Below are 18,093 nucleotides of genomic sequence, written 5' to 3' on the forward strand. Positions count from 1 at the left end.
GAACTAACACACCCGGTCCGTGTCTGGGCTTGGTAAAGGGACCCGCTGAGTGGACATCCAACCGTTACGATGGGAACCGGTACTCCACAAGCCGCACAGGAAGATCGACGAGTGATTCCCGCCGCGCCAGATTTCCAGTTCAGCACGCCGGCGGGATGCTCCACTTCGTCGGCTGGTCAATGGGGTTTCCCATTGTGGGGCGGCGGAGAATCCAGCCCCATGTCCATGGAACTCGGGTAAGTTGAATGCTAGGGATTAGACTAGCTGCGAGAAGGACTGGAGCTGAAATTCCTCATGAGGAAGTCTGAGTTTGAAGGATTTGATGGCCAAGTCTTATTAATGGCTCAGTGGTAGGCCCAGTGGGCTAGACAGGTGGTTTGTGATGCAGAACAAGGCCAGCAGCGTGGGTTCAATTCCTGTACCAGCTTACCCGAACAGGCGGCAGAATGTGGCGACTAGGGGCTTTTCACAGTAACTTCATACTTGTGACAATAAAACGTTATTATTTTTATTATTAATAAAATCGGAGTGGATTGCTGAGCAAATTCAAAGGATTTGTCTTGATTGTATCAGCCATTTAATGTGTAATTTATAGATTTAGTCAACTGCAATTTGCCTGTTAATTCGTGTTTAATTCATGTTAACTCTGGATGTTAGAGTATGGGATAGATACTATTTAGTGTTTTCTTTGTTGATTCATGTACAGTAAAACTTCTTCCATACTAAACCATAGATCTTGTGGCTTATTTATTTTAGTAAAGAACCAGGAATTTTGTCCATTTTCTGTTTAAGAAAAACATTACTGGTCTGTACTAAGATCAAAACATTGTGTTGAGTGCCAGGCTCTAAAACAAATCAGCCAGAAGATATGAATCGATTTGTAAATTGTTTCTTCCATTTTAAGTTTCCCTAATTTCAAATGTGACCTTTCTGGATTTTTTTGAGTTGTTCTCGTTCTGTATCTGTTGGCATATTTTACCATGCTTCTTTTTCGATCTCGGGTTTGTTAAATATGTAGCTCAGATCCGGGTGCTAAACAATCAGTAGCATGGTTCAGTGTCATTTCCCTGTTGGAGTATATTCCAATATTGTAGGTTAAGAAAACGGAATTGGCTCCACAGATGTCACATCTATATAAAATAAAAACAAAACTGCAAGATAGATGAGATAGGTGTTGTGGAAAACAAGGAGAGTCTTGTAATTGAAACAGCCATCTAGAAAGAGTATCAGGAATAGGACAGAGACTACAAATTAGACAGCCTTAATTAGCCTTTTATTATCAAAGCAGAGAATGACACCAGACCCCAAGAAGCTAATTGCGAGTAACCACAACAAAACAGGAATCTGCAATCTTATTTTATGCTGAAACATCTACAATTACAGAAACACTGGGAAAAAAATCAGTTAGGTTTACCACCTTCAAGTCGGGAAAAAACATGATCGTGATCTACTTCAGATTGAATAATTTCTATCCAATTAGTAATTGGTGACGTGAATTCATAATAAGACTTTTGGAGGCCTATGTGGTTAGAAGCCATCCTTATCCCAATAAATCTGAGCTTATTGGTCACTCAGTTCTACCGGACACTATATCCAGATACAGCTTGGTCAATATACAATTCCAGCTATATATCAATGGACAGCAATTTACTAGTAATGGTCTAGGAACTGAGTTGCAAAGTGCCTTCATTACAAAATTAAAATGGTTACTTGAACGTTCAGTATACCAGCCAGAAGTGTATTGTTGTCCACATTGGATCGGCATACTCAGTGACCATGCACAGCACTCACCTGAAACCAGCATTTGACCCAATGCATATGGAAATCGGGAGCCTATCTCACCTCTTTGACGAACCTTTGAGAAATTGACCATGCCTGTTGTAGCCAGTTGGTTCGGGCCCTCAGCTGCAAAGCCAGCAACACTCATTATGACTCCACATTAAAGCCACCAGACACTGCTGTTCAGCTTTCCCCATCCCAACTCCAAATGCCTCTCCTTCCACCACCCAGCCCCAGGCACAGCAACCCAGGGCCCACCTGAAGCTCGCTGTCAGATTCTGAGCAGGCCAACTTTGCCGCTTTCACCCACTCAGACGCAAATTGCCTCTTGGGCCACAAATGACATTGTCAGCTGTTGGTTCAATCCTACCAAGGTTGGGAACCTTATTAAGTGTGCGGCACCAGGATCAAACTCCAATCCAGGCATGATACAATTTCTAGGTGGTGCTTTACAATCCCAAGTCATCATGCTCAATATTTTCCAAGATAGGTTAAATCTTCTTCCAGAATCCAGCACAAGTTGAAGGTCCAGGTGATGATTATCAATCAAGATTCAGAATAACGTCCTGATATAGTACACACAGGAAATAATGCATGAATAATGAGGTTGTACTGTGTGTTTGAGTACAAACTCCAGTCAAGAGGTGAAAATGGGTTTTGAGTAAATTGCAAACTAGTAGTTGTGGTGATATGCATATGCACAGTAATGTATATAGTTATCTATTAATGGATATAGTTATCGATATGACCTCCAACCAGCAGGTGGCGATAGTGATCCATCATCTCCAGGATGCCCCAGGTCCTGGGAGCCAGAGATGTGACGCACATTGCCCTGCACTCACCGAGCCATCTGGGGTGCCCTATGTTAACCGAAAGGGGTTCCACTCCCTCAACATGGAGCTTGTGTGCAACCACCAAATGAAGATAATGCAGTGTGTGCACACTTCCTGGGGAGTGTGCACAAAAGCTACATCCTGAGGCAGTCGGTCATCCCCGGTCTCTTCGAGGTCCAACTCTAGGATGGTCGGTTGGCTCTTGGGGATAAGGGATATCCGCTGAGGACGTGGCTCATGACGTCAGTACGGGGGCTGGAGACCGAAGCAGAGACCCGGTACAACAAGGCCATTGCAGCCACCTGGGCTGTGATCAAGCGGTGCATCGGACTCCTGAAGATGCAGTTCCGATGCCTCGACCGCTCCAGTGGTGCACTGCAGTTCACTGCCCAGAGGGTCGCCTGCTTTGTTATGGTCTGCTGTGTCCTCCAGAACTTGGCACAGCATCTGAGAGCGGGACATGACCCGCAGAACCTCATCAAGGTTGGCCTGGTACTGGATGACATCCCCCAGCGTGGCAGACATACTGCCGACACCTTCAGCCATGGCCGTCTCCAACTGCGCAACTCCTTGGACACCTGCACTTATGGTGCAGAAGTCGTGGACCAGGGTCTCCACTGTGGTCGCCACACCAGCAGTGTTGGTTTCGGTGCCACTCATTGGCGGCACCATCTCTGCGCCCATAGCCTCTGATACTCCTCCAAGCTGATATGGATCTGCTGGAGTGATACTGACATCTGCCTCTGAATGTCCCGGCCGCTCCCTATCATCTCCATCAGCTCCGTGTAACCCTGTTCCAGAGGCTCAGAATCTAACTGGGACCCAGCTGGATCCAGGAATTGAGCAGAACTCAAACTGTTGTCTCACCTGGGGGTTCCTGCCTCCACCCGATGTGCATTATCAGCAGTGTGGTACTCAGCAGATTGTGCCCCAGAAGCCTGTACACTCACATTTCCCATCGAGGTGTGTGTATCTGCGCTGTTGGAGGGTGGGGATGACAGCTGTACCGCGACTATAACAGTTTCATCTTCGGAGCTTTCCTCCGAGATGTTCTGCTCAGTGGCAGGGATGGATCAGTCAGTATGGCAATCACTACTCACGTTTGACAGGTTCTCTGGGTGGAGCCCGGTGGTTCCTCACCTCTACGGCGTCCACCAGCATCCGCGTTAGTGACCGCCCTGTCTTCGGCCCACCAGTCACCTCCAAAGCCCGCTCTTCGAAGGAGGTGAGGATTCTCTAGTCCGGCACCCCAACGCCAGTCTGGGTCCTCTCCCGCCGATTATGGGAGAGCTTTTCCTGAGGAGACTTACAGAGGGCATCATTAGCCACATGCGTGGTTCACAGATGTGAGGGAGGGGTGTGTGTGAAGGGAGGGTTGGGGTGGAGGGAGGGTTGAAGGGGTGGGTGGACGGTGCTGAAGGGGAAGGGGGCTGGAGGGTTGGTTGTGGGTCTCGTGGGGTGGATGCGCCCTTGGGAGGGGGGGGGGGCGGAGAGAACATTGGTGTCTACTCGCTCATGCTACCCGGTGTAGGTCGCTGACTTTCTTCTTACACTGGACAGCAGTCCTCCTGATCAGACACCCCAAGCTCACAGCTGCCGCCACCTCATCCCAGGCAGCACTGGCTGCTTTGTGGCTCACCCTCCGGGTCCCCCGGGAGAACAGGACATCCCTCCTGGCTTCCACTGCGTATCGGGGCCTCCGCAGGCCAGCATCCCAGAATCTTGGGGCTGGTCTCCTGGGCGGCATTATTGCGAGCTGGCTGGGGTTAGCTGAGAAAGTACAGCTTAAGTGCTACTCGACCTTGTTAGCAAGGGGGCTGGCAGGCGCGGCACCGGAGAATCAGCTGGTGAGCCGGCATTCAGGGCGGGAAGCCCGTGAGGCCTTGTTAAGTGGACCGATTAACGTTGGGCAGCGTTGCCGGTCTCGCTGGGCCAGATGCTGGGAAACCCGCGACAATTCCTGCTCACTATGACATTTAGAAATTTTTCCGGAAAATCGCGCCCTACACCTTTGTACAGTTAATAGTTATTTAATAAACCCGTGTTGGTATTTTCATTCAACCCCACATGCTTCAACGTCACATGTTCATCTGTTTTGTGAGTCCAGAACAACAGTAATTACTTTGTGATACACGATCAATGACTACTAAAGCGAGGTTGTAGTCCAACTGAAGGCTTTAATAAGCTAGATGTTTCCCCCAGCAGCTCAGGTGCAGAAAGAAGGCTGCTGGGGCGGCACAGGCTCTTATACCCCGCCTTGCAGGGCAGAGCTACCATACAGCTTGACCAACGGGAAACATACAATATCTACCAATGGTGTTCCAGCATTACTAGGTACCGTAATACCTCGACACAGACTACCACACTTTGTGAATAAAAGTATTGGCTTGGAATAACAAGGATAATTTGAACTATGTAGTTTCACGTAAGTTTTGTAGGTGTTACAAGCCTTTTGTTTTGGATGTCGACAGATCCTCCTGAATAGCAAGGGGTAAAATAGGTTGATTCAGCTCAGGGAGGGAAATCAATGGAAAGAACCGAAGATCAATGCTCTGCGTTTTAAGTTTGCTGAGCTGATTTATGTTCACTTTCTGCTTCATTTGCTCTGAAGACAATTACAGAATGCTGTTCAAATAGTGTAACTTAATGTTGAAGGCAGAAATGTTGCATGACGGGGCAACCTAAGCTCTGTAATTAGCATGTCGAACCGCTCCACCTTTCCCTCTCTCCCGTTAAGCGTCTCCTTAAAACCTACTTCTTTGACTAAGCTTTTGTCCATCTGCCCTTGTATCATCTCATGTGGCTTGCTGTCAAATTGTGCTTTGCGGTGCTGTCTTGCGTTAAATGTGCTATAAAGATACAAGTTGTTGTTGAATAGCGAGGAGGGCAGAATTGTGCTGAAAAACATCTCCCATTTGTAATAGGACTGTGCTAAAAACAAAAACAGGCCATCTCTCCCATTTCAATTCTTTCTTTAAAAAATGTGTTGTTGAATTTGTCATGTCAGGAAAAAGAAGTCCAGTAATTGAGGATTAGGAAACATGAAGGAGTTTCCTCCATCTGCTAACATTAGCAAGCAGGTTTAAATAAATATAAACTGCAGTGTCTCTTTATATTCAGGCAGAACTTTCTGTGAACATGAATGGATGGAAGAAAACATACCCACTAATGACTGGAAAGCAGGTTGATTCCTTACCCCAATAGATAAGCAGCATTTATATGTATAGAAATATAGATGATTGCAAGATCAAAGCAAAGTAATAAAAAATGATTCTAAAACATGAAGTAGCGAGAACCAAATATGTAGACACTGCTCACATAGTTAAATGTCCCTGTTCAAAGTTTTTGTGGAGATTGTTTTTGTCCAGATTCTAGAAAAGGTGCTTAGAGCTGAAGGGATCACGGAGTAATTTTTAAGAATATTTAAACATTCACTCCCATCTCCAATGCACAGTCTTGTGTACCATCCATAAGGTTCATGGTAACAAAACCCATCAAGGCTCCTTTGACAGCACCTCCCAAACCTCTACCGCCACCAAGAAGGACAAGGGCAGCAGATACATGGGAACACCACCACCTGCAAGTTCCCCTCCAAGCCACACATCGTCCTGACTGGAAATATAACACCGTTCCCTCAGGTGTTATCATGCAGGGCGCAGAGGTTGCTGAGTGAGTGCTTGCTGAGAAGGAGAGTGAATAACAGGTAAGCTCTTTCTTTCTTTTTCTTTCTTATCTAGAGGGGATGGCAGGGAAGGTAGTGCAATGTTCCTCCTGCAGAATGTTTGAGGTGAGGGACGCCGTCAGTGTCCCTGTTGATTTCATCTGTGGGAAGTGCACCCATCTCCAGCTCCTCAGAAACCGCATTAGGGAACTGGAGCTGGAGCTGGATGAACTTCGGATCATTCAGGAGGCAGAGGTGTTCATAGATAGAAGCTTCAGGGATGTAGTTACTCCGAAGAATAAAGATAGATGGGTGACGGTGAGAGGGGCTGGGAGGAAGCAGTCAGTACAGGGATCCCCTGTGGTCATTCCCCGTAGTAACAAGCAGACCGCTTTGGGGACGACTTACCAGGGGTAAGCCACGGGGTACAGGTCTCTGGCACAGAGTCTGTCCCTGTTGCTCAGAAGGGCAGGGGGGAGAGGAGCAGAGCATTAGTCATTGGAGACTCCATAGTTAGGGGGATAGATAGGAGATTCTGTGGGAATGAGAGAGACTCGCGGTTGGTGTGTTGCCTCCCAGGTGCCAGGATCCGTGATGTTTCGGATCGTGTTTTCGGGATCCTTAAGGGAGAGCAGCCCCAAGTCGTGGTCCACATAGGTACCAACGACATAGGTAGGAAAAGAGATAGGGATGTAAGGCAGGAATTCAGGGAGCTAGGGTGGAAACTTAGATCTAGGACAAACAGAGTTATTATCTCTGGGTTGTTACCCGTGCCACGTGATAGCGAGACAAGGAATAGGGAGAGAGAGGAGTTGAACACGTGGCTACAGGGATGGTGCAGGAGGGAGGATTTCAGATTTCTGGATAATTGGGGCTCATTCTGGGGTCGGTGGGACCTCTACAAACGGGATGGTCTACACCTGGACCAGAGGGGTACCAATATCCTGGGGGGGGAAATTTGCTAATGCTCTTCGGGAGGGTTTAAACTAGTTCAGCAGGGGCTTGGGAACCTGAATTGTAGCTCCAGTATACAGGAGGTTGAGAGTAGTGAGGTCATGAGTAACGTTTCAAAGTTGCAGGAGTGTACCTGCAGGCAGGAAGGTAGTTTAAAGTGTGTCTTCTTCAATGCCAGGAGCATCCGGAATAAGGTGGGTGAACTTGCGGCATGGGTTGGTACATGGGACTTCGATGTTGTGGCCATTTCGGAGAAATGGATAGAGCAGGGACAGGAATGGTTGTTGCAGGTGCCGGGGTTTAGATATTTCAGTAAGCTCAGGGAAGGTGGTAAAAGAGGGGGAGGCGTGGCATTGTTAGTCAAAGACAGTATTATGGTGGCAGAAAGGACGTTTGATGAGGACTCGTCTACTGAGGGAGTATGGGCTGCGGTTAGAAACAGGAAAGGAGAGGTCACCCTGTTCGGGGTTTTCTATAGGCCTCCGAAAAGTTCCAGAGATGTAGAGGAAAGGACTGCAATAGGATAGGTTAGGAGCGAAACAACAGGGTAGTTGTTATGGGGGACTTTAACTTTCCAAATATTGACTGGAAACGCTATAGTTCGAGTACTTTAGATGGGTCTGTTTTTGTCCAACATGTGCAGGAGGGTTTCCTGACACAGTATGTAGTTAGGCCAACTAGAGGCGAGGCCATTTTGGATTTGGTACTGGGTAATAAACCAGGACAGGTGTTAGATTTGGAGGTAGGTGAGAACTTTGGTGATAGTGACCAAAATTTGATTACGTTGACTTTAGTGATGGAAAGGGATAGGTATATACCGCAGGGCAAGAGTTATATCTGGGGGAAAGGCAATTATGATGCGATGAGGCAAGATTTCGGATGCATTAGATGGAGAGGAAAACTGCAGGGGATGGGCACAATGGAAATGTGGAGCTTGTTCAAGGAACAGCTACTGCGTGTCCTTGATAAGTATGTACCTGTCAGGCAGGGAGGAAGTGGTCGAGCAAGGGAACCGTGGTTTACTAAAGCAGTCGAAACACTTGTCAAGAGGAAGAAGGAGGCTTATGAAAAGATGCGACATGAAGGTTCAGTTAGGGCACTCGAGAGTTACAAGTTAGCTAGGAAGGACCTAAAGAGAGAGCTAAGAAGAGCCAGAAGGGGACATGAGAAGACTTTGGCAGGTAGGATCAAGGATATCCCTAAAGCTTTCTATAGATATGTCAGGAATAAAAGAATGACTAGGGTAAGAGTAGGGCCAGTCAAGGACAGTAGCAGGACGTTGTGCGTGGAGTCCGAGGAGATAGGAGAGGTGCTAAATGAATATTTTTCGTCAGTATTCACACAGGAAAAAGATAATGTTGTCGAGGAGAATACTGAGATTCAGGCTACTAGACTAGAAAGGCTTGAGGTTCATAAGGAGGAGATGTTAGCAATTCTGGAAAGTGTGAAAATAGATAAGTCCCCTGGGCTGGATGGGATTTATCCTAGGATTCTCTGGGAAGCTAGGGAGGAGATTGCTGAGCCTTTGGCTTTGATCTTTAAGTCATCTTTGTCTACAGGAATAGTGCCAGAAGACTGGAGGATAGCAAATGTTGTCCCCTTGTTCAAGAAGATAAGTAGAGACAACCCCGGTAACTATAGACCAGTGAGCCTGACTTCTGTTGTGGGCAAAATCTTGGAAAGGTTTATAAGGGATAGGATGTATAATCATCTGGAAAGGGATAATTTGATTAGAGATAGTCAACACGGTTTTGTGAAGGGTAGGTCGTGCCTCACAAACCTTATTGAGTTCTTTGAGAAGGTGACCAAACAGGTGGCTGAGGGTAAAGCAGTTGATGGGGTGTATATGGATTTCAGTAAAGCGTTTGCCAAGGTTCCCCACGGCAGGCTACTGCAGAAAATACGGAGGCATGGGATTCAGGGTGATTTAGCAGTTTGGATCAGAAATTGGCAAGCTGGAAGAAGACAAAGGGTGGTGGTTGGTTGATGGGAAATGTTCAGACTGGAGTCCAGTTACTAATGGTGTACCACAAGGATCTGTTTTGGGGCCACTGCTGTTTGTAATTTTTATAAATGACCTGGAGGAGGGCGTAGAAGGATGTGTGAGTAAATTTGCAGATGACACTAAAGTTGGTGGAGTTGTGGATGGTGCGGAAGGATGTTACAAGTTACAGAAGGACATAGATAAGCTGCAGCGCTGGGCTGAGAGGTAGCAAATGGAGTTTAATGCAGAAAAGTGTGAGGTGATTCATTTTGGAAGGAATAACAGGAAGACAGAGTACTGGGCTAATGGTAAGATTCTTGGCAGTGTGGATGAGCAGAGAGATCTCGGTGTCGATGTTCATAGATCTCTGAAAGTTGCCACCCAGGTTGAGAGGGTAGTTAAGAAGGTGTATGGTGTGTTAGCTTTTATTGGCAGAGGGATTGAATTTCGGAGCCATGAGGTCATGTTGCAGCTGTACAAAACTCTGGTGTGGCCGCATTTGGAGTATTGCATGCAATTCTGGTCGCCGCATTATTGGAAGGATGTGGAAGCATTGAAAGGGTGCAGAGAAGATTTACCAGAATGTTGCCTCGTATGGAGGGAAGATCTTATGAGGAAAGGCTGAGGGACTTGAGGCTGTTTTCGTTAGAGAGAAGAAGGTTAAGAGGTGACTTAATTGAGGCATACAAGATGATCAGAGGATTGGATAGGGTGGACAGTGAGAGCCTTTTTCCTCGGATGGTGATGTCCAGCACAAGGGGACATAGCTTTAAATTGAGGGGAGATAGATATAAGACAGATGTCAGAGGTAGGTTCTTTACTCCGAGAGTAGTAAGGGCGTGGCATGCCCTGCCTGCAACAGTAGTGGACTCGCCAACACTAAGGGCATTCAAATGGTCATTGGATAGACATATGGACGATAAGGGAATAGTGTAGATGGGCTTTAGAGTGGTTTCACAGGTCGGCGCAACATTGAGGGCCGAAGGGCCTGTACTGCGCTGTAATGTTCTATGTTCTATGTTCCTTCACTGTCACTGGATCAAAATCCTGGAACATCCTTCCTAACAGTACTGTGGGTGTATCGACACCACATGGACTGCAGGGTTCAAGAAGACAACTCACTACCACCCTTTAGGGTGGCAATTAGGGATGGGAAATAAATGAAATCATAGAACCTCGACAGTACGGAAGGAGGTCATTCAGCCCATCTAGTCTGCACTGACGGGGCACCATGGTAGCATTGTGGGTAGCACAATTGCTTCACAGCTCCAGGGTCCCAGGTTCGATTCCGGCTTGGGTCACTGTCTGTGCGGAGTCTGCACATCCTCCCCGTGTGTGCGTGGGTTTCCTCCGGGTGCTCCGGTTTCCTCCCACAGTCCAAAGATGTGCAGGTTAGGTGGATTGGCCATAATAAATTGCCCTTAGTGTCCAAAATTTCCCTTAGTGGTGGGTGGGGTTACTGGGTTATGGGGATAGGGTGGAGGTGTTGACATTGGATAGGGTGCTCTTTCCAAGAGCCGGTGCAGACTCGATGGGCCGAATGGCCTCCTTCTGCACTGTAAATTCTATGATAATCTATGACCCTTGGAGAGAGGGCCCAGGCCCATGCCCATGCCCATGCCCATGCCCCGACCCTATCCCCGGAACCGCACCTAACCTTTAGGACACTAAGGGGCAATTTAGCATGGCCAATCTCATCTTTGGACTGTGAGAGGAAATCAGAGCACCTAGAGGAAACACACGCAGACACGGGAGAATGCGCAAACTCCACACGGACAGGCACCCAAGGCCGGAATTGAACCAGGTCCCTTGTGCCTTGAGGCAGCAGTGCTAACCACTGTACCACCATGCTGTCCCTAAATACTGGTCTGGCTGTGATACCCACATCCTGTGAAGAAATATATATATTTTTTTAAAAGCTGAGTCTAAATATACCACCGGGGAATATGTCCTTTGTTAGACACATATAACAAAAGTCTAAACATGCTCTTTATAAATTAATTTATGATTTTGCTGCACGCATTGCACAGAGGAAGTCTTCACTATTAGCAGTGCTGCTGTTTCCAGATGGCTGGTTTGTGCACTGTGCAGCATATAAAAGGTCAATCAAATGGCATACGTGAGTGATAGCCCCAGTGGGAGTTCCAAAATCTGAATAAAAGAGGAAGAGATCAATGAATATGTCTGAAATGGTTTTGGCTTCTTTGATCATCGGAGCACAACATAATTGGGCTTTTGGGTGGATTTTATAAATTTTGAGATTGCATTAGATATTGTTTCAGGTTCAGTATCACCAGGCACTGCTGCTAGCATCCCTAACAATCAGGAGTTTATCTTTACTGCCCAATACCTAGTCAGACAACCGAGTGGAACAATCAAACCTCATGGGCTGAATTGTCCAGCCCATTGGTGATGGGCTGGGAAGCAGGAAGGCTGACAAAATGACTGAGAGAGGTGTTGTGAGGGGAGCCCGAGTTGTTCCTGTTGTTATGCCATACTGTCAGGGGCAGCAAATTGAGGATTCCTGTCCACTAAGTGGACAATTCATGGCTATATAAGCTAATTAAGGGCCACTTTCCATCTCTGTGGACATTTTGACCGTGTCAGGAGGGCCCACCACTGCATGGAAAGACCAAGACTACCCAGGGATCTCTGAACAGGGTGGGACCTTCTTTATGGGCACTCCATGCCCGCCCCCCCTACCCCCTACCAGAGTTGTCCTTGCAGCAGTTGGTGCTCATCAACCTCCCTTCACCTCATTTGTTCTCAGGATTTACCTGCCTGGCCCTAGCTTCTCTCAATCACACTTATTGCTCTTCAAAGGCACCCTGCCCTTGAGGCATCCTCTCCTTGGGTTTGCAGCCTAAGTAATGGCCACCAATTGCAGTAGCACTGCTGAGCTGCCAGCCGTCTGATTAGGCCAGAAACTCTTGAGGTCACATTGCCATCCTAAATTGGATGGTGTCCCCGGTGCCTCTTCTTGGCTGCCACTATCAATATACCACCCCGGGTTCCACTCCCAGCCAAAGTGGGGTCACCATCACTCACAACATTTTGCCCCATGTTGTATGAATCAGATATCATCATGAATGTTTTTGTGGGTCCAGTGCAGCTTTTTCCTGCTCCTCAAAGCATCATCAAAAATGAAATTTAATTTTTCTTGCCCATTTTCTGAGTGGAGTTTAATGGCTTCTTTGGAGTCCATTGGTTAGGCTGTTTACAGACCAATATAAATGGATGGATTAGGAGCGATAAACGCACTGCCTTCTTTTACCTCCAAATTGCACTCGATGTCCATGTATGGTCATAGAAAGCCAATTTGTATAATTCAATGACACAACTGCTTGATTCAGGCTGGCACCCAGATAGTCCTTGTAAACGTACTGTAACCAATATTGGAAGGCAAGTTTGGGGAAGTAGTTTTCAGGCTGCTGCTGCTCCACCCGGCCCTTGGGGCAGAGTTAAAGTCTGCCCTCATATGTGAATGAACAGTGCAGTATTACAATGAATTTTAATCTATGCTGCTTGTAACAAAGAAAATAACATACATCACAATAGTCCTGCTAGCATACCAAATACTTTTTTAGAACAAGTAACTTCTCGTAAACTGGTCGGCTTAAGCAGGAGCCTCCCTCGCTCAGTGTGTGTTCCTTCTTGGATCCCTCCGGACTCCCTGGCCTAGATTTTCTTGGCAAAGTTCGTGGTGCTGTGCATCGCTGTAAATACACAAGGGGTTAATGTAGATACATTAGGACCAAGTAAACACTAGAGGGAGCACCAGAGACATCATGACGCACAGACATTCAATCAATAGATCAGTAAGACAGGACATGACCAATGGGCAATCAAGACATCCAGAGGTGACACTACCACAAGGGGGCTCCCCATATAAAAAGACAGGGCACACATGCTCTTTTTCGTTCCACAGGCGACACAGGGGCAGATCAGAAGCATCACACCCACACATGGATTAGAGCAGACTGGTTAGTTAGATTGAGTTACTACAGCAAGATTAGCAGGAGAGTCGAACTCAAGTAGGAGAATTGTTAACTGTTCAATAAATGTGTTAAACCTATCTCCAAGTCTGAACCTTCCCTTGTCAGAGTATACATCAAGGAAGCAGCTTATGCTACATGAAGAAGCATAACACAACAAAGTTCACCTGAATATGGGCTCTACAATGGTGATTTGGTAAAGGAAATGAGATGCGGATGGCTGTCATGACATCTCCTAAAAATTGACCTTGATTATTTTCCTGAGATAGGACTGCCATCCACCCATCCTGAGGCCGCCCTTTTGTACATAGGTGAGATCTGAGGGCATGTCTTAATCATCTTGGTGTTTTCCTCGGCTTCCACACATCCCCTATGCACCGTCCAGATGTAAGTAGTGGTTACTGTATTCAGCATTCCTACAGGACTGAGAGGGCCAAAAGTGACTTCCACTGACACCCAATGCAATGTCATCAGGGTTTAAGAATAACTGGTGCTATTGTGAAATAATTTCTTGTCAGAGAAACACTATGAATTAATAAATGGATTTCCATTTTTGAATTCCACTGCGACTGTGCTCTGAAGAGAATGATGAGAATGAGGAAGTGGAACAGAGTGGCTGGAGGCCTGCAACATTCAGCAAGACTCTAGCAGGGGCACCAAAGGAAGTTCCATATGGATTTCTCCATTAGGCAGTGCCCAGGAAAGCTGTGCTTGCCTCCATTAGCTGTCGGTGAATATTGCCAGCTTTTGGCACTCAACCCGGGTGAATGTGCAGTCTTTGCCTGTGCTTCAGAAGGAGTGAAAGGAAAACGTAATCAGCATTTCCGCAGACTGTAACCGCTCACAATACTGTAAGTTGCTCCTTCCCATTATAAGCCTGAAGCTATCCATCTCCCGCCGTTTCCCTGGCATGCCTGCGAAGCAGCTGTTGAGCTTCCTCTTCATATTCACTTAAGCGTTTAATGGTTGTCATTCCGCCAGCCACGGCACTTCTTTGTCACTGATTCTGGGCAACCTTTCCCTTTGTAAACAAAATCAAGTTTTAGAACAGCTACTTCGTAAATCAAAATGCAATTTCGCACAGGTGCCCACAGACAAAAATAGTGATCATTCTTTCAATTGCAATCTTCTAGAGCAAACATTACCATTTCTGGTCTCCTGGAACTGGCGTGAAAAACAGTGGAATGTGTATGCCTGTGAGGTACCCTGCGCACAAAAACTTCCTCGGCCGTTTTTTTATTTACACATATAGTTCATGCTTCGCGTGTTTGCTCATGCCTTCACTCACTTTGGCTGACTGTCTACTGCTTTTCACCATTTGTGATCATGGTTTTGCTGTTTGTGGGGTAGCTTTGGTGGCATTGACTGTCAAACCCGTCTCCTTCGATTGAGTCACTATGCCTTTTCTGGGACTTTGTGTATTGAATACTAAATAATCTGTCTCAACCTGCCCTTAACTCGAACAACATTCCCCCCCATCAAAGCTTCCAGCAAAAATCTGCACCACACTGGACGCTGATCTATCTTCCTGGACCAAATACTCAAAAATTCCAAATCTTGTAAACAACACTTGAATATATGCGAACATTGACCAGTCTCTCTTCAGTATATTCATCAGGGGATTCCAATAATGGATTGTCACCATTCCTGGTTCTGACAATTAGATTCCAGGACTTTTTTTTAATCACAACCTGTCATAACCTGTTACCACCTGATACATTTTGTGCCAACACTGTTTTTTCTCCTAACTTGAATTCAACGTAAGTAATTGACAGAACTTGGACTTAATTTTATTCAAAACATCTCGATTGATTGGTTGATTGATTGATTTAGCAATGGTACAGGATTAATACACATTCTAGTCAGTAATATCAATCACTCTCTAATCTAAAACACAAAATCAGCTGCCCATAATTCATTGCATCAGAATACCAAGCACTTTCCAGGTATAATCAACACACATTAACATTATAAATAATTTCATACCTACTCACTAAAATCAGAACATCGGGTGGAATTTCTGAAATTGAAAATGGTAAAGTGGCAGGTTCGGTCTGAAAACCGGAGTGTTTCTCCCAGAGAAACAGACAAGTTTCCTGAAGAGATCTTCCCACCCTTTGCTACTTTTTTTGAAGAGGAGCGTGTTTTGCACCAGTATTGGGAAGGGTGAGGCTCAACCATGCTGATAAGTCTGGCTTCACACAGGGCTCAGAAAGGGTGACCAAAACTGACCCAAAGCGAAATCAAAGACCCTGCATAGACATTGGGACCACTCCTCATTACTGGCATGTAGAACCCCCACCTCCCACCGCCACACATGGATCACCAGCATCGGGGCCCTCTCAATGGTTCACTCTTCATGCCCCACCCACCTCATGCCCTCCCTTTCAGCCTGCCTTCAGGTCCTGCCCCATCAGGCCCCACCCCTTCAGGCTCTGCTCCCTTCAGGCCCCGCCCCTTCAGGCCTCACCTCTTCAAGTCGGCAGTGCCACGTTGTCAGTGCCAGGGTGCCAGGAAGCAGTGCCCACCATAGTTCCGAACACCCAGAGGCTACAATGGCCTCCGAGCCCCACCCCCCCTTCCGCATGGCCATCACATCAGATCTCAGTTTGTGGAGACCAGTAGTGATTCCCGCTGGCGCCACGTCACGCCGATAGGTGGGTACCGAAAGATTCAGCGTCATGCTGTCTTTGCATATTGAAATCTATTTAAATTCATGGTAAACAGGTACACGTCCTACCAGATTACGTTTGCTGGAAGGGCTTGGGAACATCTTCTGGCGCAAATTCCGGTTCAAGGTGCTCCCAGTACTTTCCCGACATAGCAAAATCTGCGCCGGCAAATCACCCCCGTTGCATTACAGTGAAATTCACTTCTTTAGAAATGGTTTAAAAGCAAATACCCACTGCGTGCAAATCTTCACCAAGTTCTAATCTGCTGTCTTGCCTAGTAAGTGGGAGTTCATATAATAACCATTTCTAGTTAAACATCCCTACAGTAATCTTCCCGATATGTGTAGGCTTTTAAGAGGTCAGTTATTCTGTGAATATCGAGTAACCATTAGATGTAGAATAGGAAGAGATGAGAGTAACCCTGAATCATAATCAGTACTAAATTTTGACCATTTATTTTCTGCACCTTTCATTCCTTTCGTATTGGTTCATATTTTATCCTAGATTTTCAGTTCTGGGATAGTGAAGTGCAGTAAAGCACCCAGATTTAGAAAAGAATAGCTGAATGAGTGACATATATCACATAAACATGACTAGATTTTCTCATGTGCCCTGACGGAGTAAGTTCTGATAGTAAAATAACCCTCTCTCTCCCAAGGGAGCAATCAGCGGGTTACTGCATCTGCCGAAAACCTATTATGGCTCTTGCTGTGTTTGCAAGAGGAAATACTTTTAGCGCTTCACCTACAGAAATGGGCATTAGCAGGGCAGAACATTGCATTGTCAATAAATGGTGGATTTCCTTCTAATGGAAGATATTGTAGATTGTATGTATTTATGATCCCTCACATCAATCTTCACACACAGTTTGTATCCTGTCAACGTGCAGGTAGTATCTGGGTACATAAATATAATTATGCATGTCGGTGATCATCATGCAGAAAGCCATTGTAATTTTCACAGTAATTCATTGAAGCCTACTTGTGACAATAAGCGAGTATTATTATCAGTAAGTAACAGTCCAGCGCAATGTTCTCTCTCCTGTGCAGGAGCTATACACCATGCTGTAGAATAAACAAATGAAAACTTAGAGGGAACGCTGGTTTGTGTTGTCTGTAATTTTGGAAGAAGTGACGAAAAACATGCATTACATATAATTTCCTCAGTGTGTACTCAAGTATTTCCACAGCAAATCAATTATTGTTTTTGGAGGCCCCGTTGCTGAGGTTTGTTGATGAATGGAGAACCACTTTATGCACCACAAGGTCCCATAATGAGATGAATAATCAAGTAATCTGTTGTTTCTGGTGCTAGCTGAGGCATGAAGGTTGACCAGGATACTGGGAAAACTCCCTGTTATGCTTCAGAAAGTGCAATTGGATATTTTTCATCCGTCTGAACAGACAGGCAAGGCCAAATGAAAGCACTTCTCACAACGCAGCACTGCCACGGTACTGCACTAAATCATGTGAATTTGGGAATGGCGTTTGGACTTACGACTCTGATTCAGAGACAAATTATCCGATCAAGTTAGACTGATACAAAACACCGACTTTTAGAAAATCAGGCAGTCTTTCTGCATCCATGGCTGCTGAAAAACACTAGGGTTGGAGGCTTCAACATTAGTTTGCTGTTCCACAGCAACACATTGACTAATAAGAACAGTATTTTCCACAAGGAGAGTGTGCAAAAGGGCAACATAATGCTTGAATGTTGGGTGCTCTTGTTTTAGGTTTGCACTATGCTTCAATCGCAAAAGAATGCGCACACAAATGAATGCCACACCGACCTTCAGCTTCTTCCCGGTACAAGCAACCCTATTCCTCAATTGCAACCAGGGTCTAAAGACGGGAATGTCTCTCAATCAGAAAAAGTGCTCACTTCCTGGAGGAGGATCTCAAACCTTTCATCATTAGACAGATGAGTGTTTATTACATGTCTCCACCGTGACCAGTTTCCATGTGTTCTTTGTCCTCACGCAAATTCCACTTTGAAGGGTAGCTATGGCTTCGCCAGATTTCCCAAGTCACGTAGGCGAAAGGCCAGAGTCTCTGGGGAAACTGTTCCTGTGTTGGGAATCAGCTTGGATTAAGGGGAGGGATTCACATTGAGCAATTGTGCCAGACCAGCTGTGTACCACAGATAATGGGGGGAGGCAGTGGCATCATGGTATTGTCACTGGACTAGTAATCCAGAAACCCAGAGTCACGCTCTG

This window comes from Scyliorhinus torazame, chromosome 13, assembly GCF_047496885.1.
Source record: "Scyliorhinus torazame isolate Kashiwa2021f chromosome 13, sScyTor2.1, whole genome shotgun sequence".
NCBI classification, from domain to species: Eukaryota; Metazoa; Chordata; class Chondrichthyes; order Carcharhiniformes; family Scyliorhinidae; genus Scyliorhinus; species Scyliorhinus torazame.